This window comes from Carassius carassius, chromosome 27 (genome assembly GCF_963082965.1).
Source record: "Carassius carassius chromosome 27, fCarCar2.1, whole genome shotgun sequence".
In the NCBI taxonomy this organism is placed as follows: domain Eukaryota; kingdom Metazoa; phylum Chordata; class Actinopteri; order Cypriniformes; family Cyprinidae; genus Carassius; species Carassius carassius.
The window spans coordinates 19,967,920-19,991,060 of record NC_081781.1 but is presented as its reverse complement, the minus strand read 5'-3'; the positions used below and the strand labels follow the sequence as shown (position 1 = coordinate 19,991,060).

The 23,141-nt window shown below is 36.6% G+C and overlaps 1 pseudogene; it reads left to right on the top strand.

The window, feature by feature from the left end:
• LOC132106973 (disabled homolog 1-like) overlaps positions 1-22,581 on the top strand; it is a 181,469-nt pseudogene extending 158,888 nt beyond the window's left edge.
• The last annotated feature ends 560 nt before the right edge of the window (positions 22,582-23,141 follow it).

Here is a 23,141-nt window from a genome sequence, read left to right as displayed (position 1 = left end):
CTGCTGTCCTTAATGTTTGTCCATTCAGTCATTCCCACAACATAAGCAGATATAACTTGTCACTAGCAGTGGATTATTTCTGCTTAACTTTCTCAGATGACTCCTGTTTCATCCTTTCATTCTTAAAGCTAAGTGCTAACACAGAACAGCAAGCGCTAACTCAGAGAGGCTTTCAGACTTAACCATCTCAGGTGTAACCTGCTTCTGCAACCGAATGCACTAACCTGGAGTCAACTTTTGCTTGATTGTATTGCATGTTTTTCATGTATGTGTTTGTTTTTCTGTTAGTCTAGTTATTGTCTGTGTATATCTTGTTGTCAGTGTTAATTCTGGTATAATTGGTTAGCCGGATAACTTTTGCATAACATGAGAAGCCTGAGTGATATCTTTTGTGGCATAAATCAATGTGAATGTCTGCCATTCAAGTCAAACCTTCTGCAGATCATGCACTTTAAACTGAAAATGATATTATTTGTTTATTTTTATTTATTTATTATTAGGGTTGTAATATTTCTTACAGTACTTATTATTTACTATACTATTATTATATTTAATTGGGATTTTAAAATGCGCCCCCATTAATGACATTTATATTGTATAATGTTTTGCACCTTAAAAAAAGAACACAAGATCCCATTAGTTAATGTTAGTTAATGCATTAACTATTGTGTTCATTGTGATTGATCAATAAACAATACAAATTTATAAGAAAAACTGAGTCGAAAGTATAATTGTCGAAATGCATGAAACCACTTTATCCGGTTAACCAAGTAAACCAAGTTCGAACAAAGGGGTCTTGGTTTTCTTTTCAATTTCATGGTCTACCCATCCTCTCCTTTCATATAAGATCCTATCCTCACCTGTGTTGCTTTTTCGGCACCACAGAATAAGACGGGAGCAGCTGTTGTTCATGGTCTTTTGCTCTTCCCATGTTATCTCAAGAGACGCCCATTTGAGCACATTATTTTCCCATTAAAGCCTGCTGGCAGCTGGTTAAAAATATTTTTTAGTTTCATTCCGCCTTGCACCAATTACAGTTTGGGACTATGGGGTGGGATGCGAGTTGGCAAAGATAAATACAGTTAGTTTTTGCATTGCGTTTGGCTCAAACCTGTTGCACGCTTGAAAGATAATTTGGTAAAATGCAAAAAACCATGAATTAATAGTGAGGTATAACCTCACTTGCACAGGTAAAGTACCATCCATCCCATCTACTCACATTCACCGTCCCAAAACAGACCTCATTTCAACGTATTTTCTGTGTGCCGTCTCATCTTTCATCTAACACCATGTTATCATTGCAGAACAAACATAAAGAACAAGTCGATCTCTTGGATTTAGACACTGACCTGTTGCTGGTCACCCAGGTAAGGTGGACAATGATTGGCTGAAGTTTCTCCACTCCCGCCCTCGGCCTAGTCATGATCTGCTGTTTTGATTATACATGTCCTAAAAAACTCCTCTAGCTGTAATCTAGCTATAAAGTAATACGTAATGCACTGTGGCCCATTCTAGACTCCAGTAGAGTCCCAGTACAGGAAATTAAATGTCATACTACCCGCTAAGAACAGTTTATAGCCCTGCTAAATCCCTCATCTCATGCTTTGTACCTTTTCTGCTAGTCTCCTGGAAGTAGTCTACTTACTCATACCTGACCTTTCTTTTTCATAGTCAAATGACAGAGCTCTTATGAGGTGACCCCAGTCTGACCCTGTTGAATAGGTCGGGTATTGTGTTCTCATGGTAACCGTGCGGTTCATAAATAAACCGGTAAAACGTCCTCTTGCCCTTCTCCCCGTGTGACCATGTGCGCACAACTTTACAGTGCTTTGAAAGGTCACGCACATAGTCGTGATCTTGCGTGTGCTGTTTTTTAATTTTTAGATCATTAGAGACAGACAAGCCGAGACTGTAAATGCCAGCATAACGTCAAAGGAGAAAGCGCAATTATTCTTTCATAAAGAATGTGCTTTACCCCTTTTGTAGATGTGGGTGTGAAAAAAGAGTGCTGCATTTTAGGAAAGATCCCTGTGGTCTGGCCTCAAGCGAATGGATGTACGAAATGCTTTTTAGAAGCAGTGTAGAAAAGCTTTTCTGTCATGCGCCAGTCACTTTAAACAGCTCAGAAAATGCTCAGCTGCTCCCCGCTAGCATCAAAATTTCTCTTCTGTTTTCTGATAGGCACACTCAACAAGTACACAGTAACCACAAATGTTCAGAAACAGGTTTACTGGCCATTGTTTTTTTTTTTGTTTTTTTTAAGTGCATCATTTGAATCAAAACTTGAATGACATTTGTAATCATTTCAATTTACATTAAATAATGATCTGGTATTTTTTTTAATAATGATACATAAGAAATAAATGATAATAAATTAATAAGCATATTATCTCATGTTTCTAGCTAGCTAGTTTGTTAATGATTTATTAATGAAAGTTATTATAAAGTGTTACCGTAACAACAGGAACAAACTACTAACTGACTTTGTTTTGGCCTGATTTTGTTTGAAATGACCGCCTTTAAGAACAAGAAGAATCCTCTGCCCACTGGTTACATCAGTATATATCATGATTAGTTTAGTTTTTTGCTGCAAAATACTGTAAATAATGTGCAAATATTACCACAATCTTTGCGGGTGCAGCAAATTCTGACATTTTGGGCCACACAAATCTGAAATTGTCCTGTGAAATCCTGGTGGGATTGATATGCCCCTGTTCAGAAATAACCCTGAATACAGAATATATCCCAAGGAAATTAATTCATTAGCTTTCTAGAAATAAGCTCATCATGTGATTTTATGCAAATCCATGGTCTTGTATGGAAAGGCATGAAATTTCATTTAATTTCTTTATTTAACCAGGTTAAAAGTAAAAATAAAACTCATTGAGATTAAAATCTCTTTTACAAGAGCTTCCTGGCCAAGAAAGCAGCAACAAATAACATAAAATATTGAATGATTATGATTGTACGTGAATAAAATCACCTGAAATGGTTTGTGGTAGGTACAGGAATCATCATTATCATCCTTTGTGTTTTTGCGTCATTTTATAGCAACCCACTATCATTTATGTAACTGCTGTCATTTATTTCACAACTCACTATGATTTATTATTCAAGTCACCTGTCTGTTCAAACCACTGTTTGCCCAAGGTAGGTCCACTATTCTGTGGTAAAGGTTAGACTGACATGGCAATGAGTGCTGAGGGGAAGCACATCTCATTTTAAGCTGTTAAATGTTCCTCTTTTTCATCTGCAGAATATCAACCAGTTAGAGCTTTTTGGAGACATGTCCACCCCTCCTGATATCACGTCTCCCTCGGTGAGTGACTCTAGATGCTAAAATATTTTCAGAAACATAACTTCTCCCATCATTCCAAGCCTGTATGGACATCTTTATTCTGCCGAGCACAAAAGAAGATATTTTGAAGACTGTGTGTTACCAAACAGTTGATGGTCCCCATTTACTTTGATAGTATTTTAAAAATGTTCTTCCATATTGTGGAAGCCAGTGGGCACCATCAACTGCTTGGTTACCCATATTATTCAAAATATCTTCTTTTGTGTTGAACAGAAGAAAGAAACTCATACTGGGTTGGAACTACTTGAGGTTGAGTAAATGATGACAGAATTTTAAGCCCTTTCAAACATACTTTGACTTTACAGTTAAGCAAGTTATTGAGGAAATGTAGTTTCTTTTAAAGCTTCCCTTTAGACTGCTATGGTTTTCCTCTTCTACAGACCCCAGCATCTCCGGCTAATACTCTGGACCCCACGCTGGCCCACCAGACTCCATCCGAACTGTTCACCCCCTTCAACCCCACCTCTGTGCCCTCAGGTAGGACAGATTTCTCTTTCAGACAATGGGTTTGTGTACAGGAGAAAATAATACCAAGAAAACAAATAAAGGAGACATGGAACGGGGCGAATGCAAATGAAATAATGTGTCTGTCTAGTTCTGGGTAAATAAGGTGTCCTGTCCTCCTGCTGTAGAATATGAATGCTCTCATTACTGGCTGCTGTACTGATCTGCATGATAAATGCCTTGTAGAGGACACAGCATTACCCAACCTGTGTTTGTGTGTGTATTTGTAAGTGCATGATGTCTTTTTAACACTCACATCTGTTCTGGGGTCATATCATACATTTTTATTATGCTATATTTTCCCTTATGTCCACTTAGTCAAGGTTTTTTGCACCACAAATGGACAGAGTTTAGTTTTTCATCACCAATTTCACTTTTGAATTAAATTACATATTAAGTCACCTTTAACTTTATTCTGCTTTGTACAATACAGATTGTGTATTTTACAAACATCAGTGCAGTGTTGGTTCAGTTTGGATAGGGCTACATGATAAAATTAGTATGTATGCTTCTATCAATTTATTAAGCATAACTTTTTATAAAAAAAAATAATTATATATATATATATATATATATATATATATATATATATATATATATATATATATATATAGCATAATTGAATTAAACTTTTTTAATCTATATACAGTACATTATGTAAGGGGAAATTGTATTTATCTTATTTACTCACCCCCATGTCTTTTCAAAGTTGTATGACTTCCTTTTTGTGTCTAAATGATTTTGTCCGAATTGGTGCCAAATGTTGTTTGAGGCGACACTGATTTTAATTACATGAACGAAAACAGCTTCAAAATATCTTCTTTTACACGTGATTTGCAGAAGAAAGAAGTTTATACAGGTTTGGAACATAATGGTGAGTTTACTGAAATAATAAATATATAAAATATATATATATATATATATATATATGTATATGTTTTTAATTCATTTATTTTATTTATTTTTTCAATATGCACACAAATACAAAACACCATCATGCTAACAAACATAAAATACTGCAATAAATTTAAATTTATCAACGTAAAATGCCACTAAATCCTTTTCACTTTCAAAAAGTGTACATTTTACAATATTTTTTACATTACACTAAATTTGGATTCAGTTAAATCTAAGACATTTATTTAAATCTTAACAAGTTTTTACCAAAGCATTTTTACAATCACTTACTGGTAAAATTCTGATCTGATCAGGTGCAACCACTTTAAATTCGACAAGAACACTCACGTCACGATATTTGAACCAGTTATTAAAAAAACAAATAGCCCCTGTGCAGTGATTTTGCTCTTCCTGGGACATCTGTTCCAGCCAGATTGACTTCCTCTGAAACAGTTAACACTACAACATTGATTTGTTTGGAATCAAGTAGTGTATCATCTGTCCCATCTGTCTTCAATTCCTTCCCTCAGTCAAACTCCCCTCTGTGTTGTAAATTCATAAACACCAGGCTTGACTCTACCACACCTGTCCTGATGGGATTCTCACAGTTCAGTTATGATAGCATGAGCATATTCTTCACCCTCGTGGAATCATTCTGGATTTTTTCAAGTCAGAGTTTTCCCCCAGAGTGTTTTAGAAGGTCTGGCCCTGCTGGCAGTATATTTTAAGTCACTTTGGATGAAACGTGTGTGTTAAATGGCATGTCTAATGGAACATAAATCATCTGAACGAATGCACACTGCTTAATTATGATATTATTTAAAAACCTACTGTATAAGAAGCTGTGCTGTATGTGAACATAATCACTATATAGTGACTATTTCTATTCAATATTTACAATAGGGTATGAATTTAAACTTTTAAAAAAGTTTTTATTTTATTAGAAATGTATTTATTAATAAGAATTCATTTAGTGTAGTCCAATCCTCACATATCCACGGGATTCCAGAGATGTGCTCCAGGATTTGCTGTCCATGCATCCTGATTGGCAGTCCATATTTCCATCCTATTTGTAAATGGTGGATCCATAGCTCAAAATGACAGCCAAGGGCCATCACGGGGATGTGCTGCTATGATGAGACGGTCCATTGCTACCTGAGTGAATGATGGCATTTCTTAAATTCACATATAGTACTTATCCAGGCATCCCACACTCTGGTCCTTGAGAAACCCAAAAACCGTTACTGCAATTCCATGGGAACACTTCACAGTTGACAGGGTGGATCCAGTGCTGGTCTGTCTCCTTCAACCAGAAGCCATCAGATCCATCATGTTACCTTGTGTCAACTGTTCCCATCCCTACATGAGGTGCACAGCTCAGTGACATGGTGTTAGCATCATCAATTGAAGAGTAAAAAAGTAAAAATGCTGTTAACTTTAGTGACGATAACAAGCTGCACTATTAGTGGAGTAGCAAGAAAATGCTAAATAGCTGTTTCTTGTATGTACTGCATGTGCAGAAATAATCATGCTCAAAATTTTATTATTGTAACAAGGAGATCCAGACAAGCAAGAGGAAACATGGACCTAAATGCAGCAGTTTCAATGAAACCAAACCAGGAACAGAATCCATGAGAACAAAAAACACATATACTTCAAAAACATACATACTGTAGGGCTGTATATAGCCTACAGACAGGGGCTAATGAGGAAATAAAACCCACCTGGGGAAACAATCAGAGGAACCGATGATCATAGAAACTAAAAAGAGCTACAAACCCACACAGGAGATGGTAAAGTCAGAGGAAAGAACTACAGCATAAATAGTCCAAACATATAATGAAAACGTGAGAGTTGCACTATTTATTACATTTATTTAGAAAATAATGTCATGTTTAGTTCAATATTATTTTTCTAATTAAATGATATTTAGTGTAAATAAACCTGTCAAATTGTATTATTAACTTCAGAAATTGTTTGAAATACCATACATTTACAAACATCGCACACTATACACATGTATTTTCAACAAACAGAGCATGAGAAATATAAGTATAAAAGCAACATCAATTATATAAACAACATTTATTATAAACAGCAAGCCTAAACAAATTTATTCAAATAGTCTGGGAAATGTGTCTCGCCCTTTTTTTGCATGTTTGACGTTAATGCATTGTATAAAACCCTTTAGAATATAAGTAACAGCACGTTTCAGATGCTAAAAACTGTGATTTGCATTGTATTCTGGAAAATAGAGCAGATTCTTCTCTTAACTTGCTAATGGCAACACCTACAGTACACAGAGAATCTGTGACCATTTCCGGATCATTTAACAATAAAAGAACATCACAATGTCCCATTGTTTGAAAAGCCCAGCTGCAGTTGATATTACACCTCTCTGCCACACAGTGGAATATTCCGGACACGCTCCCGCAGTACGTGTGGCATGTCATAGAGATAAGATACGATTTGGGGTTTTATTATTTGAATCAGCGTTACTCATTGCAAAGAAAGAGCAAGATGTGTAATGAAATAAGCCTCAATGTGAAATGAGTGAGACTGTCGTAATGGCCTCTTTTAAAGGGCGTTGCTATTCATTAAGCCCGGGCCTATTGTGAGCAGTAATTACAATAGTTCATCTGAGCCATAAAGACCTTTTTCATTATGAAAATCTAGGTCATCTTACCCCAGTCATCGAGAGATCTGTGGCGGCAGCCTGAAAGTCATTTAGTGAATGCTAAAGGTTATAGCACAACTTTTAATGGGGTGTACATCATTTCCAGAGCATTTTGGTGGAAAATCTCATTTGATGGAGCTTTGTGAACTAAGGGGGTGTTTACGTAACGCCATTTTCAACTAAAAACGAAAAACTTTTTATGGCTGTTCATTTTAACAACCATGGCGTTTTGAGAACCTGAAAATGCTAACTTTTGAAAACGGGTTTCAAAGTGGGTGTTTATGAACAGGTTTCAAAAACATTACCATTATCGTCTCTGCGTAAACTACGAAAATGCAAAAACTGTTAAGTCGTGTGCATGTGCATTATGCATTCAGTCTATAGGAAAGCATATGTGCCTAGACGTAGTGCTTTTTTACAAAGAGACATCACCAACTACTGGTCTGGCATGCATAATACAGCGTTTAAGTCATTTTTGTGGATCCATGTGAATAAAAGCAAATGCTTTTCTGTTTTTTTAAAATTGCTTTTAATTGGTTTAATCATCAAAAAAAAGTAATTTTCCTTACATCTTGAATACACATAAGTGAACATATCAGCAGGATCATTATTTTCAATCGATCAATAAATAAATTATGGTGGACATATGTGCCATTTACACAGGACATGTCCTGGCAATGATTTTTATATTGCCTAAAATTTCCAAAGTAGTGACTAATAACATGCAGGTGTTGTACAAAATCGACCAATCGTTGCACATGAGAAGGTGAGAGCGATCAAAGTGATGCAATTACATGCACATGTTTGTTAGTTTTTTCGTCATTCGCTCTACTTGGAGCTGCTCAGCGATCATTGTATGACAACCAAAGTACCGCAAGAGCGATCTGAAAGCATAAGAAGCCGTCTGCTCTAATAGCTCTCATGAAATAATGTCATAAAGTGCAAATATCCAAAACCTAGATATTTAAGGCAATACAGAAATCCTGGCAAGGGTACGTCCTGTAAAAATGACCCGTATTGTCACCCTTATAAATATTATGTTTTTGAAGAGTCGCACCACATGACATTTTAAAACCTGGACTTCTTTGCCTTGTCGAAAAAGGGTCATAAAAAGACATTGACACATAATCGTGAAAACACAATTTTTTTTAAAATGGGTTTCAAAGTCAGTGTTAATGCGTATGTGCTCAGACTTAGTGCTTCTTTTCAAAGTAACATCGCCCACTACTGGCCTGGCATGCATAATACAGCATTTTATGCCCAGTCATTTTTGTGGATCCATGTTAATGAAAGCAAAACTTTTTCAGTTTTAGTACAATTGTTGTTGTGTTAACACACCCTAAAAGTTTCCCTGTCTCTGTCCTTTAGGTTACGTGACGATGGGAGCCGTGCCGCCTGCTTGGGCGCAGCAACAGTTCGCCGCTCAGGCTCCATTAGCGTTTGGCGTCCAATCCCCAGTCCCCGTCGCTCAGGTCTTACCGGGCGCTCAGCCTCTGATCTGGGGTCAAGCCAACCTTTTCTCTGCCACCCAGCAACAGTGGGCTGCGATGGCAGGGGCTCACTTTTCGCCTGCCGCTTTCATGCCTGCCCAGACAGTAGGGCCGCTTCCTGCTGCCATGTTTCAGACACTGGCTCCCATGGCAATGCCCTCGTCCTGTGAGACGCCAGCGGCGGCCATGGGTGGAGCCGTGGCGGGAACCTCAGCCTCCACAGCCTCCAGTCCACAGCACGGAGAACGCACGCTGCAGAGACAGGCAAAGATGAGCAAGGAGATGTTTAAGGACTTCCAGATGGCAAAGCCGCCCACCATGCCTGCCAGGAAGAGTGAGCAGCCTAGCCTGTCCTGCACCACAGACGCTTTCACCAGCTACTTCAGCAAAGTGGGAATGGCACAGGATATGGATGACTGCGACGACTTTGACATCTCGCAGATGAACCTCACGCCCGTCACTTCCACCACGCCCTCCACCAACTCACGTGAGTAGGATGTTTCAGACATATGAAATGGAATGCATTCTATGATTTTGACGCAGAAGTTGTGGCTGTTTATGTAGAAATGGGGGTTTGGAGTTTAAATAACCTGATTTTAAAACATTTTGAAGTTCTTAAGAAATAAAATCCTCATATTTATGTTGGTTTCATATGGTTTTGTGAAACTTTTAAACCATTTTCAGGAAAAGTTTCAGGTCAGTTCTGGTCAGTTCAAAATTGCATGTGGTTTAACCGTCAACTAAAAAGTCATTTTTTCTTGAATACACATGAGTGAACATATTAGCATGATCATTATTTTTCAATCAATCAATAAATTAATATTATAATTTTGAAGAGCTGCACCACATGATATTTTACAACCTGGACTTCTTTGCCTTGTCATAAAAGGATCTTGACACATAATTATGAGGGCTGTATGATAACAATGTTTTTTTCCCTGCGTATTTATGGTGGTCTGTGGGTGTCTACTTCTTCTAATGATACCTTTTGTTTTCATTACCATATTGATTACATTTAAAAAAAATCACCTATATGCATACAGTATACACACACACACCTTATATATATACTGTGTGTGTGTGTGTGTGTGTGTGTGTGTGTGTGTGTGTGTGTGTGTGTGTGTGTGTGTGTGTGTGTGTGTGCATTAACTATATTTTACATTTTTATATTTTATATGCATTTGGTAGTTTATCAAAAATGTGTTTCACTGCATTCAGTTACATTTTGTTACTTCATGCATGCCTTAAACATATGTCTTTTAGCATTGTTAGCTACAGGAATGCCTCCGCGGCCATGGGAACCTCTATTAACCTTTCACTGATGTCTTAATTATTTAATACATGTTTGAATAAATCTATCAGATAATGTCTGAAATGGTTGGCGACTTCCATTTATTTCTTTCATCAGCTAGAGTTTATAACAGCCAACATTTAAATGATTATATCTAGGTTTGGAAACATAATTATCTTTAGAAAGCTGCAATTTTCAGGTCAGAGATACACACGTTAGATTTTGCAAGATGACCAGAATATATGTTTATAAAATGATTTTAGAGGTTGGTAATGGTCAAGTTAGGCTCAGGGATCAGTTTAGGAATGTAGTTTTATCTACGAAATGTTGTTCAGGACCAACAGAATCACATTACCCTAAAGCTCCATAGACCTTAAATACAGTACAACAACAAAGAAAACAAATCCCACATAGAAGAACTTAGTATCCCACCGCATGCCTTTCTTTCTTTCGCCTCTGGCATCGCAAGCCTTTAAGAGTGCTGACACAGCTAGCCAGGCTTTATCCGTTTCCCACTACAGAACTTCAAACTCGCACCTCATCCCATCTTTCATCAACACATCCGTTTTCACTCAGAGGTTGAAAGGTGGGCTTTGATGCTGTTGCCCAGAAGGCATTGTCTTTAGTCAGCGTGAAAATGACAATTAGTACTGCGGTGGGGAACAGTTACGGGGGGAAAGAGAGAGTCAGTCCCAGGCCCAGCTGTGCTTCTGGCGAGCGGTGTAATTATCACTGATCTCTAGGGAGTCCTGTGCTGTGTGTTGGGCCTGTTTGGATCCTCTCGCTCCTGTGGTGCTAATTATTGCTGCGACGGAACGCCACACCGTCGCACGTTTGCATACAAGCAGTCGCTCAGTGACAGACATACTCATTTATTAGGTGTCAATAAGGGATTTCGGTCCACACAAGACACTTTCTAACAGGTTTTGGGCTTAAATGCGTAAGTTTACACTGATCATGACTAGTGTACAAAAAACCCAAAATATATTCCCCTAGGAGTACAGCGAGTAAAGCTCGCTCCAGATTTGTGACAAAATAGCTACTGAATGGTGATAGAAGTGATTTTTTTTATTTGAAGAGGTTTAGATTTGGCATAAAACGGAAGTTGCGACAGCCCTTTTTTCCCTATTGTGATGTTTATCTGAGAAAATCTGCTTCTTGAATGAGACAAACATGTAGAGCAGGACTGGATTTTGTACACTGGGAAGTGATATATGATTGTTTACGGATGAATCATTTATATGAAACAATTCAGTATTGCTTTAAAAAATAATAATTGTCTTATTTAAATTTTTATTGTGATTTTAATCACATCAACTAATCCAAACCAACAGAAAGTAACTTTTACTCATAGAAATTTTATGTTGCGAACAGACTCCACTGAATCAGAGAATATTATTCATGTTTGTGTTTGTTTCTGCTTGAGTTTCTTGTCTTCAGAATGACTTGAAAGCCTAAAATGACTTGAAAGTGTGCAATCCACAGTCGTTTAGTCTGTGATGCCCATTCCATTTACAAAGTCAGCATGTGTTTGATGGCTGGTGTTTTAAAACCTAAACCTTAAAATCAGTTTTAAAAGTATTGTATTTCAGCTTTTAACCATAAACCTGCCTCAACATGGGCCCTTGAGACCCAGAAAAAGACTCATTGTCAACAGCTGTTTCCTTGACTTAATGCTGTGCTGACAGCAAATGGTTTCCTGAAGCAGTTTAAGGTTGCATGAGCCCAGGAACAAGGAACATTGTTTTCATGTATAATTGATCAAAATCGAGCCTCGTCTTTAATGTAAGTGTGAAAATATCAGTGCACTTCCTATAAGACAGTAACAGATATTTCCCATTTGTTTGTACATTCTTAGCGTCACCCGATAACATAGCAGAAGCCTAAATCAGATACTGCAATAAACAAGTGTAAGATTGACTCTGTTTGGCCCAGTGCTAACCATAATTCTGCTTCTGTACAGCACCCACCCCGGCCCCCCGGCAGAGTTCTCCATCAAAGTCCTCATCCCACGCCAGTGACCCGCCAACCGATGACTCTTTTGGTGAGGTCGAGGGCAGCCCTAGTCGGAGCGGAGAGGAGGATGCTGTAAGTGCCATTGAATGGGATTGTGGGAAATGTAGTTTTAAAGGTTTCAACATCCATTTTAACTTGAGTACTTGACATAGACTACTGTATGTACATGAATTTTCAAAAATTTAAATTAGGATTTATATGCATGTACTGTTTATGGCAAAATTAATATTTTAGATCACTATTTTTAAAGTATTGTTGTGGGTATCAAAATTCCAATTTCCAAAATCCCCAATATACACATTTCTGATCCCACATATGCTTTATTATTACACACCATACTGTCAGAATAAAAAACTTGAGGTTTAAGATTAGTTTCTTTCAACATCACTGGCTTTTTTGAGAGTACAGCACAAAAAAAGAGCATAAAATGCCTTCTGATGTATCACCATAAAAATGAGAGGCTGGATTCTCTATCCTGTCTGAGCCACTGTTGGCCCATGAAGGTGTTAAATGAACTTGCATAACTCAAGACAATCATTACGACCTTATTAATCACAGAGATACTTCTCAAAGATCATAGAGATTGCAGACTTACTTGATTAATATTGTTCAAATATAAATACATATTACATAACCTGCTGAAAACTGAAGTATTAAAAGTGAACCTGATTCTTACCTAGTGCTTTTAATATTTATATTTCATCATATGAATTATCACATCATAAAGAATGTAGCACTTAAATATATATTATTCACTAGTTTTTAGACGAAATGCATAAGAGAAAAAAAAAATCTGACATGATTAAGTCACTCTCATGTTGTTTCAACTTTGAACAACTTACTTTCTTCTCTAGAATGCAAAGGGAAAACAGTTCAGTTAATCTTTTCAGTACAATGAATACGGGCTACAGATTTTAAGGTTCAAAAAGCATTCAAAATCACATAAAAGTGGTTATATGGTTAGTATTCTTGGTCTTTAAAAACTATATGTTAGATTTGTGTTTTAAACTGACCAAAATGTTCAGTAGTGATGAATTAGTCCCTTGTGTGTGTGTGTGTGTGTGTGTGTGTGTGTGTGTGTGTCTCCCCACTTTAATTGTAATGGCATTGGGCTCCACACTCACTCACTCAGTCAGTCACTGCACACCCACACAGACTGTGATGAGGTGTTACGAGTGCAGCTCCTGAGGGAATATTCATAAAAATCCAAAATGCTTTAGTCCAAAGCCTTTCATGCAGGAGCACAATACAGGAGCCTTTTCTAACCGAGGGGTTTTCACAGCTCCGGTAATGACGGTGTGTTTGCGGGAGCTTATGAATACATCAGAGTGTGGGTGGACGAAGGTAGATTAATAAATGTATGAATGAATAGATGGATGGATGCTTTCTCTTTTTTGTGTATTTACAGCATTGCCTATGCTTCTGTATTCTTACCGTTGCAGGAAAAAGCTTGTAAACTATTGGATTTCCTTTTCCTGCCGTTTATTTTCTTGTCCTTTTCTTCTTTTCCTCTCTCTATTTCTTTTTCCTTTCCCGCCCCATTCTTCTCCGCTCTCTTTCTTTGTCCAGGCTGGGGACTCCCAGCAGTCTCCGGGTGCGAGTGAGCCTCAAGCAGAACCTGAGAGCTCAGAGACGGACAGTCCTCAGGTCGGTAGCTAGATAGCGGCAGGTCAGGGTAGGTATCTGTCCTCTTTTTTCTTCTCTTCTGCGTGTCAGCCTGCTCCAACCACCATGACGTCACATCAGCACGCCTTCACCCGTCCTCACCACCATTACATAGACCCACACATTGTGGTCGTGTGTCGTGGTGCTCTTTCTTTCTTCTTTCTCTCTTTTATCTTATACATCTGTACTTGTTCTGCTCTCTAACTCTCTTAGGCTGCATTCACACAGTCAGTGCACTAACAGGTGTGACTCCTGATATGTCCTGTTAATATAATCATAGATCTGAAATCAATACTCTGTTACCTGAGAGATCTTGATTAATGCATGTAATGATATGATAACCATAGTGCAACGAGAGTAAACATTAGGACTTTGTATTGTGTCTTTAGTGTTTTTTAGTTTTGTTTATTTTTATTCTTTTTTTTATGAATTCTACCATTTTATGAGAATGATGATGCATATAAAGGGAAGTAACACAAACGATATTAAAAATATTTCCAAATAATTAATAACAGTCTTTTATAAAGTCAAATCAAATGATTAAAATATTATCTATATAGTTTATTTCATGTGAACAGTAATCACTAATAATCACAAAAATTGTTACGGATAATAGTGCCTTTTTGTAGTGTTTTATTTTTTTAAATAAATGAATAATTTTGTTAAACATGAATGCATCAAATGCATTTTAAAAAGACTTTAGCATTGTTACAATCAAGAGGATAAGACAACTTAAAAAAATAATAATATACTCAAATATATTATATTTTTTATTTATTTATTTTATTTAATTTTTCTTAAATTTGAAAAAATATAACTGTCAGTAGAAAAAAAAAGATTTTTGACCATGGAAATGTCTGTTTTTGTTTCTGTTACATACGGAAGAGGATAAGGGCCAGGCAATATTTAGAAAATAAATAAATAAAAGCATCTCGAGATTAAAGCCATTATAATGTGAGATTAAACTTGTTAAATTTCAAGACAACAATGGTGAAATAAAATTTTGAGAATAAATCTTTACATTTAGTTTAATTTTCTCAAAATAGTGTTAGTTTTTCTTGAAACAACTTTTATTCGTAATTTAATACATTTATCCTCAACATTTATTTTATTTTTATAATTCTCGAAACCGCTATTTTGTCAAAATGTAATGTTTTTTTTTTTCTCAAAATTGTATTTCAAAATTTTTCATATAATTTAAAATGTTTATTAACGAGAATTTATTATTATAATTTTTTATTGCTTGGCCCCAACCCTCTTCTGTACTTTAGAAATCAGAACAAAACGAAAATTGGCATTAAATTAAAATGGTAACATTGACAGCCCTAAAAATAATCATTTTTTCTGTCAAATTATCTTATCAGCATAACTGTATTTAATACTCCAAACTAAACTGACAACTATATTGTGCTACTGTGTGAACATGACCTTATTCTCTGCTCTCTCTCTCTCTCTCTCTCTCTCTCTCTCTCTCTCTCTCTCTCTCTCTCCGTATCTCATCTTGCCGTCCCTGCCTGCTGCTGCAATCACTCTTATGCTGGTATGCATCTCATGGGAATATGGTTTATATGCTTTATGGTGTAATTTTGTTTTGTTTATGACAGAGAATGAGTGAGTGTGTGCGTGTGTCCCTTTAATCCCATAAAGCCTCCTGATGTGTGTGAGTATCAGTGCTTTTGAACTGATTTTTTACACAGGAGTGTAGCATGATATACCCATGAACAGCATGAATGCTCTTCATCTAAGTATCTGTGGCGTGTCATTTTCTGATATACAAAATGAGGTCATGAATGTTTTTCATATTGTCACTCATCACAACAAAGCACACAACATAATGAACTGATCTGCAAACTGCTACAAATAGGGTCTTTTTTTTATCTCTGACGTCTGTCACTGCAAAAATCACACACCCTTTTCTATTTGTGTTCGTCTGTCTACAGGTTATACAAGCCTAAATTACCACTAAGCCAGTTGGCCGATGACTTTACTGGGAAATGCAACATAATACATTCATTAAATTAAACTACAAATGATAGTCCAATGATGATAACATAAGCAACTTGCATTAAAAAAAGATATTCAAATAAAAGACAAGAATACTAAAATAAAATAAGATGTGTTCTCTCTAAAGTGTATGGAAATGTAAAATAAAAATAATAGTAATAATTTAAAAAGTCTCTTATTTTCACCAAAGCTGCATTTATTTGATAATGATACAAAACAGTAATATTATGAAATATTTTACCTGTTTTATTTTTAAATATATATTTTAAAGTGTCATTTATTCCTTCAGTGTCACAAGATCCTTCCGAACTCATTCTACAATATTGATTTGCTACTCAGGACACATTTATTATTATTATCAATATTAGAAACAGCTGTGCTGCTTAAGAATCAGGATTATTTGATGAATAATAATAAAAAAAAAAAACGCATTTATTTGAAGCAGAAATATTTTGTACCATTATAGATGTCTTTACTGTCAGTTTTTATTTATTTTTATTATTGAATGCATTCTTGCTGAATAAAAGTATAAATATTATTTATTGATTAATTACTTAATTACCCCAAGCTTTTTAAAAAACAGTGTATTTTTACAGTGCAGTGTCTATGTACTTTTTAAGGATACCATAGAATGAAACAAAGTGGCACCATGATTTCTTTTTAGATTTGGACATCCAAAATCAAAAAGGCCTCTGCGCGGTTGAGGGAAAGAAAGTGATGGCTCTATGGTACCTGTCTGGAGGAGACATGAGCTCATCAGGATAAATCATTAATGAAGGGCTCTGGGAGCCAGAGGCTTGTTTCTCTGACTGATGGAGCAGCCTCATCTGTACCTGCCTAATGATGAATGAAGCTCTGATCCCCACTGAAATATTAACACACCTACATACAGCCCTATAGACACACAGACTGTACGGCAGATGTGGCTGTACGTTACTAGAATAAAGAAAAACAGCTTCGTAGGTTTGTGTATGGGGTAACATTTTAGCAACTTATCAATTTGGAGGTGATTTAGGAGATCTTACAGAAGTTTTCTCAGGGGAACCTGTCGTTGTGACTTTGTGAGTGCACTTTTTTATTAATTTTTTTACAACCAAAACATGTAGAAAGTAACAGACGTTGCTGATGCTAATCATATTCCGGTTGTGCAAGCGTCAATTAAACTTATTAACCTGATTGTTAACAATATAAAGCCAGTATTCAGGTTTAAAGTAATCTGAATAAAATAGCTGGCATATTCCTTAATCAGAATTTGTAGGTCATGCAAACACCTTATTCAGAATGTCCACCATAACTGAACATTTACTGTATATTTGAATTTACATGCACAAGAATATTCTCATGTTATTCATAATCCAGTTGTGTTAAAAAATGCATTTACCTGAGTGCTATAACAACATTAAGCCAATATTCTGGCTTTAATAATCTGAATAAGGCAGCTGGCATATTCCTATATAAATCATCATTTAGATTTAGAATATCCACCTCAACTGAATATTAATTTATGTCTGGCTGCTTGCCTGTGTTTTTTTTTTTTTTTTTTTTTTTTGACTAACATTTTACAAACAATAAAATAAATATCATGGCTTACATTACAAGAGTCTCATTCCCAACATTTTGCAAATCATTGTGCCACTGAAAAGGCATGAATTAGAACTAATGAGTTGATTTAATTATTGTCCAAAAATTCTCAAATGCAGCATAATAATTGGCAAGAGCTTCTCTATTATTCCCAGAAAAGAAAAAGAGTTTGGAATACATTGATCACATGTATATAGGAATATTCCAATAGTTGTAAAAGATATAAATGTCTTTTTCAGAACAGAAATCTATGATGTGTATGTAAACATAGTCGGTATGTTTTCAGACTTCCATATAATAAATAGTTTTGATTTGTCCTGCGTATGGTCCTGTTAAGATGATGTCTCAGTTGTCCATAAGAATAGTGTGTTTACTGTGCTTGAAGCAGTATGGCTGTATGTATACTGTGCGGTTGGCCGTCATTGCCACTGTAGGATTGTAATACAGGTTGACTGAGGATGTTGTTGCCATGGTCTATGCTGTCTGTATGCTGGTGTTCAGGAACATATGCATGCTCACTGACAGTGACCTTCTGTTGGCATATGAGCCAATAGCAGTGTTGCCAGATCCTACTAAAACAACAAACAACCTGAAAATAATGGCTTAAAATATACAGTAGACCAGTTGAAATTGCATTTTTCTACAAAGATAGTGTTTTTAATAATTATACCTTTAAAAAAATAAGTAAAATGTCAATGAATAAAACTCTCGTGCTCTCACGCACATACATCTATGGAAAAAAATAATAATTAAAAGTGAACCCTATTACAGCGATTATTAATGACATTATGTCAGAAAACAAGCGTGCTTTGAACTGTGCAGGTATGTGGAGGGATTTGACAACTGCAATTAGTTGTCCATCAAACTTTGTTGTGCTGTAGCTGAAATAGACAAACTGGAAGTAAATTGAAAAAGTTCAACTTATGACTTTATGAGGGGGATATGCAATATGGGAGATGTATATGCTGCCATTTAAAAATTTGGTTTAGATATGTAGCCTATGTGTTTAGAGATAGCAGTTATGCTGGCATGACTGGAAATAGCTGCCTGCCTGTTGAAAAAAAAGCATATGCTGGTTAGGTGTGTTTTGAAGCTGGGATGCTGGTTTGAGCTGGTCCTTTGCTTGTTTTTGCTGGTCCTTAGCTGGTCGGACCAGTTTAAGACCAACACATGACCAACTAAGGACCAGCATAAACCAGCAAAGGACCATCATAAACCAGCAAAGGACCAGCTTAAACCAGCACAATTGAGCTTCCCTGCTTCAAAACATACCTAACCAGCATATGCTGTTTTTTTCAACAGGGTGAGACGTAACCAAAATGGCCGCCGAGTGAGATAACTTACCTTACAGAGGCATTGCTTATAAAAAGTGGACATGGCAATAGCCTCTCTTCAATTTCTTTCATTTCCTCTACCACTTTCACTCAGCAGGGTTGACTAATCTATTTCCCTTTCTCTACCTCTCACCTGCTTAGTCATCCATTTCTTCCGTCCCCTCTTTATACCTCCTCCCACCACTCCTTTTCACTTTCCTCTTTTTTTCCTCCGGTCCATTCATTTTATCCTCTGACTGTTTCTCTCAATCTCATTCCTGCTCTCTAAAACACTTATCCTGTCATCTCTCGCTCCGTGTGTCCGTTCGAGCGCCCGCGGTGAGCAGAAAGGTCTGTAAGTGAGTGATAATTGCAATGCATTCTGATTCACAGCTTCTGATTTTAGACTGTAGGGTTCTTCAGGCCGCAGGCTGGACACACACACTGACTGGCAGCTCTATGGTACCTTATCTACGACTTCCTCTGCTTCTTGCTGCTCAGATTGTTTAGAGGGTTATTTTTGTTGTTGTTTTTTTAACGAAAAGAGGATTGACAAGATTTCAGGCCCATGAAGTGGGTAGTTCTGATGCAGCTAGTCTGCTATTATTGAATATAAGATTACAAATATTTGAGATAGGGGAAGAGGTTTAGGATGTAGCCTTTGGTTTAATGGAGCAAGTTTGTGAATGCGAACAGTAGTATTGCTCAGAAAGGCCTCTGTTGCCACCTGCTGCTGATTAGGAGGAATGGCATATTTGACAAATCACATCTATGTGGCCCAAATATTATTTTTCCTCCCTCGCATGTGAGACAGATCTGCTTTTTAGGTGACACTGTGACCAGTACAAATCACATTTTCAAATATATATGTATGTATTAAACCCTCTGATAAGTATCCAGTTTATAAATATATAGGATATGTTTACATAAAATATAATAGCTTTTTAACAAATGACCTATGAACAATAAAAGAATAATAATAAAAACCCCTGCAAAAGGTTAAATAAATGTAATAAATAACAATTAATATAATTAAAGATTACTGCTAAATATGTAGTTGGAATATATATATATATATATATATATACATAGTCAAAATGCACAAAAATAGACCTATGCTTTTTGTGTCCAGCTGGTGTATAATAGTGACTGAAATTTTCAATTGTGATCTGGTTTACTTATATATATATAATATATATATATATATATATATATATATGTTCAAAAAAATCTATATAAAATCCATATATAAGTTTTCAAATATGATAAGTATCCAGTTTATTGTTATTTGTGTTTCAGATGCCAGAACCCATTAAAATATGGATCTGTGAATAATAAAATGTACAATTTTGAAAAAGCCCTCAAAAAACGGTCACTGGCAACAATTTTAATTTAATTGACTATTAGCAATAAATAATTATGACAACATTTACAAATTACTACTACAATTACGAATAAATACAACTAGCTTCTACACGGAGGAGCAAACAGGTCAAACCTTCCATCTGAAACAGACATAAAGTTTTGTTATTTCGAAATATCTAAATAACCTCTCTCTGTTTGTGTTCAGGGGAAAGACCCTCTTTATGCCCAGATCAACAAGGGGAAGAAGTGAAGGATCATGGGAACTCTGCACAGATGTGATCAGCGCTGGGGGGAGCAGGAGACCAAAATACTGGAGATCAATTTTCCTGCCCTGTGTGTGTGGGTGTGTGTGTGTGTGTGTGAGTGTGTGAGTGAGTGTGCATTCATCCATGTGTATGCGTAGTGAGATTGTGTGCCTGTGTGATTGTATGAATGCGGTCACTCCAGCCTCAATGGTCCACTTCTCCAAGCAGCCATCCCTCAAGAGTCAGTCCCGTCGCCCTCACAACTTCCTCTGTTACTCCCCTCCTCAAGAAACGAGAAAGACAGACTCTCTCCATACCATTTTGTTTCTTTCTCACTGTGTTTTCTGCACATGACAGCGGGGCATTGTGAGTGATATCAAGCCTTATGAGCCCAGCTCTGCAGCTTCATTCATTCTCTTCTTCCTACTTCCAGTTTCTGACTCTCTATAGAGACCACATTACAGGAAACTGTCGGACCCCCGATCACGCATCCGACCGAGCACCATCAGACTGCCAGATCAATCTGTGACTCATGCGATTCATCCATTTGGGTTCGTTTGGTTTTTCCTCTCCCACGTATTTGAGATTCTGCTGCTAGAAAGCTATGCAGAGCTAAAAAAACAACACTTTCTCTCTCCGTGGACACATGGAGAACTGACACGAGGAGCGACTTTTGCCAAATCTTAAGATTTCGGAGCAGCTGAATCTGACTGGAGGACTCGAGGGTACGAACGTTGCAGAAACATGTGATCAAACAGTTCCTTCTCTATAGCTTTTGTACAATACTAATGAGAAAAAAACAACAACAACATGACGTTGAGATGGGATTTTTATTTTATAAGTCAAGTGGTCCCTCGAAATCAACTTTAGATGTGTTTTAGGGGTAAACATGGCTTTAAAATCTGATCGCTGGTTTGCCAAACTCATTTTGTAAATAATAATAATTATTATTATTATTCATAATAATAATGACGACAATGACGATGATGATGACAAATAATAATGATGATAATAATAAAGGTTCCAGTTATAACAGTGTTCATTCCATCCTGTGGACTTCCGTGCCATAAAATAGGCTGGCCTTAGTGATGCAAACATCTCATGAAACCCAAGCAATATTAACATGTGTCCCCAAACTCCCAGCGCAGTCAAAGCTTGTCGTCAGTCTTTTGATTTCAGCAGGATGTGTGTTTTTAAGTGGCCTGAAACAAACCCGAGAGACTGTTATTATGTTTTTTAATGGCTGAGAGGGTCCATTGGTAAATAGTTGGTGTCAAATTTGTGTGATCTCTTTTGGTTTGTTGTCAAGATGATGAAGGTGGTAACTGTGATGGAGGAAGACCAGAGCTTCTCAACGTGTGTGTGTGTGTGTGTGTGTGTGTGTGTGTGTGTGTGTGTGTGTGTGTGTGTGTGTGTGTGTGTGTGTGTGTGTGTGTTAATGCAGCGATCACAATTACGCATCTACATGATCACATACACATACATATTCATGCAGACACACAGTCAATATGATATCAAAATGGGACCGGTTTCCTTTTTAATACACCTTTCTAGTCCAAAGAAACTTCCATTTTGATTAACATAACCTGAAATGTGAGAAATCTAGCTCCAATCTGATATGTAACGCCCACTTTTCACAATTCACTCCCAATGTGAAGTCCTGCCCTGATGTATCCAGTTGAATATGTCACATTAAGACTAAAATGGGTTGCGAAGGCCATTTCATGTTGACTTTTGGGCCATCTGATCGCATTAAAACACACCAGAATATCTGTCTGTAATCCAACCTCCAATCAGAGAAAATCAGCATGAATTACATCTGTTTTCATTGCATCTGAAAAGCCCAGAGCATTCCATTACTGTGACGACAACTTCCTCCTATTTTATGGCCAGAGTCCCATTTTAATTTCAAATAAAAGCCGTATTGGACCGTCAAGATCGACATTTTGAGGATTAAGATTATGAAGGTGAAAATCAAGGTGAATGGGAGTCCAATTTCAGTATGTTTCTATTTTGCCTTTACCTCAGCTAATGGTTTGGTAATTTAAAATGACACGTTATTTTTATCTTGATGATAATGATATTCTACAGTGGATTTTTAGAGCATTTTTTTTTCTCTTGATTTATGTATCCCACCATGTAATACTGTTACCAATAAACACATCCCAAAATGTTGCTCTGCCTCATTGCCTTAGCAATGTCTTATATTTGAACGGGTGCAGTAAAAAAAGCTGTTTTACTCTACACAAGGGTGGTTCATGCTTATTGAGATCACATGACCCAATGTCATGCTTCGTATCCCACATTATAGGTTAAAGGGGAAAAAAATGTGCAAGGACAGGATGTGTCTAGAATGGCATTAATAACTTTTGCTTTTACGCAGTATTGCATCCATACCACTAGGTGGCAGGACAAAGTTCAGTACAACGGTTGTATCTACCAGTGAAGGACAAACTATTTTACTGAGTGTACATTTTTCTACCTACAATCATAGGCCTACTAGATTTGAAAGAGAAAAGTTGAAATGCTGTTTTAGAGGTTGAATTATCTTACCACACAATCTAAATTAGATTCAGTATGTGAATTGAATCACTGAACTGGAACTTTGCCAGATAAATAAGCACATTTCATTCAACACAACATATTTAAATTCACTCTCACACGCTTCAAAGGGAAATTTCTACATTAGGCCTGCTTTGTTCCACAGAAACTTGTTTCAAGAGCAGTTTTATGAT